The sequence below is a fragment of the Carlito syrichta genome, unplaced genomic scaffold (genome assembly GCF_000164805.1).
Source record: "Carlito syrichta isolate Samal-C Ts95f unplaced genomic scaffold, Tarsius_syrichta-2.0.1 Scaffold28188, whole genome shotgun sequence".
Taxonomy (NCBI): Eukaryota; Metazoa; Chordata; class Mammalia; order Primates; family Tarsiidae; genus Carlito; species Carlito syrichta.
The window spans coordinates 1-4,367 of record NW_006972284.1 but is presented as its reverse complement, the minus strand read 5'-3'; the positions used below and the strand labels follow the sequence as shown (position 1 = coordinate 4,367).

The window sequence follows — 4,367 nt, the reverse complement described above, 5'->3', positions numbered from 1 at the left end:
GCCATTACTTTCTTCCGACGTGGATCACACTATCCCTTTTCTGTCATCTAGAATGTGTTCTCATGCTAGGTATGCTGGGCCTCATTTAAACATTCTTCAGATTTGTACCTTGTTACCACCAGTGGGAAAGTTTTCACAATTGCCCCAAACAATTATGTCTCCCTTCTCCTCTGAAGTGTTATATTCTTTCTCTTCTCCACCAATCCGTTTGGGATTACTAACTTATACATCTGCTGTAAATGTTTAAAGTGTATTCCAGCTAAGGGAATTGAATGCATGGACTGATATTTTTTCTTTTGCGTACCTCTAATACTGTCTTTATAATCAATAAGTAAAGATGATTGATTGACCAAAAGGTTACTCATACTCTGAATGTAAACTATTCCATAGTGGTAGCTAGGAAAATTGTCCAGGAAAAGATGAAGATCCATGCTTCTTTTTATAACATTTACGAATACAGTGTTCTTGATTTCCTTCACAGGTTTCAAAAAACAAAACAAAACAAAACAAAAAACAAAGGAAAGATTTTAGAATTGGAAAACTTGGGTCTGACTACACAGGTGCATCATGTGTTGCTTTAATTTTCTTAATATTCTTACGTATTCAATGAAGATGTTAAATGTGCCAGCTTACCTCTTATGATTCAAGGTGTATGAAATATCTCCCATTTCAAGAGGAGGCCACACAATTCTATGTCTGGTAAATTAGAATCAATTTAGGATATTTTCAGATTTATCAGGAAAGAAATATGCTATATGCTGATTCCACCACAAATAGTGAAACAATGAATTGTACACTGTTGGTCACTGTTGGCAAACAAAAATTTTAAAGTATTGAGAAGAACACTGGTGGAAGAGAGAATGCAGAGAGAGAGAGATGGGAGAGAGAGACAGAGAGTGAGAAAAACAGAGTGAGAAAGAGAGAGAGAGAGAGAAAGAAGGAAACTCTCACTCATCTGGAGCCCTCGATCTAACTTTTCATGAAACCTATTGTAGCTGAGTCTCATAATCAGTGAAGGGTTTTGTTTTACTTGCCTTAGATGTTTTAATTGGATGTTTGTCACTTGCAATACAGAAAGACCTGACCAGTAAAACCAATCTCTGCATGTTTTTGTGAATTCAGTATAATTATTATGCATTAAAAATTTCTGTCAGCAATGACCACTCATTATTTTTAGTCTTTTTAAATTTTTTTCCTGCATTTTGTTGTTTTATCATCTTTTTTCATGTTCACATTTAAATATCCTCAAAAAATAGAAAAAGCAATTATGCAGATAGTATAAAGGCTGAGATACTATATTATATATAAACTAAGTCCATTTTCTCTTGCACACAAAACAACATAACACACCTGACCAAAATGATTGGTTCTTTGTCAATGTAATATTTCTTCCCACAAAAAAAGGGAAAAATATTCTTACAAAGTTGTCAGCATATGGACAGAATGTACAGCCTATATACATTACATGCCTATTTTTTATTTTACATTTAAAAAGCCAGCAATAGTGCTTGAAAAGTATTATAACTGGGCACTGTTAAAATTGTAAAAATTATAAAAGTAATTCAATTGATTTTCAAAAATTACATGAGTGAGACAGTAGAGCCAAAGGACATATAACGAGCGGGGGAGAAATTTAACAAAAAATTCTTAAAGGCCTTGTATCAATTCTCTGACAACAAAAAGAGAATAGGATCAGCAACAATTTAAAATGTTGACTGTACTGTACAGGCATCAATAATATATGTGGATTTATGTTCTTTGCAAAATAGATAAACATTTTTTGTCCTTTATAAGCTTTATCAGATCTTCTGAGATAGGTGATCAAAATAAGAATTTGCTTGAAAACAACTCTAAAGAATTAATATATCTGTGACTATTTTATGTGAAATATTTAAAGAAAAAAATAACTTGTCCTGGTATTATGTAACAGCTATATATTTGCTGAGTAGCTGGTATAATTGAATAGATGACTACAATGTGGTGAAACTCTACAATGGCTAGTAGTTTTGAAGTTCTATTCAAACATAATTAACTTGAAAATTGTTCTAAAATTTGTAAGAATAACTAAAGTTGAAACAATTATTTAAATGTATTTATATTTTTAAAATTTCTAACAGTCTGACAGAGAATTGACAATAACATTCTTTTAAAGAATCTCAGAAGTTTATTAAAATAACTCTCAAAATTATGTGGTTCACATTCTTACTTTTTACAGACAATGGCACCGAAGCCTGAAAAAGTGTACAGAAATCCTGTTGGTTGCAAAGAATTCGTAGAAAATTTGGAAACAGAAGTTGGGTGTATTGTTTCCTAGGCTACAGTGAACATTGTTTTTGCTATATTCAGTTTCTCTCTATGATGAGTAGAACTGTCTCATCTCAAAAGAAGTGTTCAAATCCTAAACCCTAGACCCTATAAATATAAGTGCTTTTTTCCTTTGAAATCTGGTCATATCAGATGTAATGAAATTAAGATGAATCCTACTGGGTTACTACAATGGACCCTAACCAATGGCTGGTGTCCTTAAAAAAAGAGGAAGATCTGGGTATACAGATGGTCACAGAGGAGAGAAATGTGGAGGCAGAGACAGACATATAGAGAGATGGGCATGTGAAGACAATGGCAGAGACAAGGGACGTATGTCTACCAGTCAAGAAGCATCAATGATTGTTGTCAAACACTGGAAGCGGGGAGAGAAGCAAGGAACAGATTCTCCCTCAGAGCCTCCACATGAAACCTGTCCAAAGTCATGAAGGCCTGGCTTCCCAGAGCTCAGGGAATTAACCACCATCTAGTGTGTCTAGAATGCAAACCACTGAGTCAGGGAATGTTATTCTAAGTTCTTAAGATTTCATTGTTGTTTTCCCAGTTGCATTTTAAATTTTCTCAGGATCTGCCACTCCTTCTTTCTTTCCATTTCCCCAGTTTTTGGAATAGGAATGTGCCTTCTACTCCTGTACCACCATTGAATTTTGGAAGCACATAGCATGTTTGATTTTACAGGTTCACAGCTGGAGAGACATTTGTCTCAGGAGGAATCCTACCATGAGTTTGTCTCATTTGATTTAGATGAGACCTTGGGATTCAATGCAAAGTTAATGCAGAAACAAGTGAAGACATTTGGGACTATTGGGATAAAGTGTTTGTATTTTACATGTGAGAAGGGCAACAATTTGGTGGAATCAGGAGCAAAATTCTCTGGTGTGAATATTTGTGCTCCCCTATAATACTTTATGCTACAATTAATCCCCAATGTGATAGAATCAAGAGATTGGGTGTTTTAGCACCTTCCTGAATGGCATCAGTGTCTTTTAAAAAGAGCCCCAAGGGAAGAAATCTCCCTTCACAGACAGACAACGTTACCATTTTTGCTGTTTACATTTATGTATTTTTTTAAGTTTTAAGTGAAAAAAATATCTCGTATATATCTGCCCAAATACTTCCCATTTCTATTGCTCTTTCATCATTGCTGACATTCTATATTCTCCTCTGGTATAATTTGTTATACAGCCGGAAGAACTTCCTTGTCCACAGTTCCACCAGGTATTCTCCACGTGTCTACAGAGAATATGTTCCAAGACCCTCAGCAATTGTCTGGAACCATAGATAGTGCTAAACCCTATATCACCTTTCATAGCCTGAGTAGCAACAGCAAAGCCGGCCAAAATTCTTTTGACATTGCCACAGTTTCACAGATACAAGGCTTGTTATTAGCTAGGTTTTAGCACCCTCCGTATACAATTTTTTTTCACTTTAAGTCCAAAACTTTCATTTTTCCACCTAAAGGAAGCACTTCACAGCACTTCTTTGGCATATCCAAAGAGCTTCACTCTTCTTGCACTTTGGGGACAGAACAAAATTAAAAAGTGTTATACGAACACAAGCATTACAATATTGTGACAGTTTAAATGATAAAATAAATGCCTACCAGGTCACTAATGGGTGGCCAGCATGGACAATGTGGGGATTTGGGACACAGGGAAGAATCAAGTCCCCAGATGAAGAGTTCAACACATTACTCTAAATGGTAAGCAACATAAAACTGAAGCTGTGGGTAAGGGGAACAATTGTATGCGAAGCAACATATGAAGTTGCAGGGAGAAGCTGCTGTATATGAGGAACAAACTCTCACCACACACAAAATCTGCATCATCTGGGTATAGTATTTCCCAGCCTCTGGATCCATGAGAAACAAATGTTTGTTTTTCATATGCCTTTCACTTTATAATGTTTTTGTTACAATAGCCTGAACAGACTAAGCATGTTTGCATGACAAATAATTTCCCATACTTTAACCTATCTGTATTAAATAGAAATCATATTTTGGATAAGAATACTAGTTCCTTTTTGAAAATTTAATCTGAAAA

At 35.1% G+C, this 4,367-nt stretch overlaps 1 pseudogene; it reads right to left on the bottom strand.

The window, feature by feature from the left end:
- The window catches only part of LOC103270437, a 4,379-nt pseudogene extending 3,948 nt beyond the window's left edge, over positions 1-431 (bottom strand).
- Between the last annotated feature and the right edge of the window lie 3,936 nt (positions 432-4,367).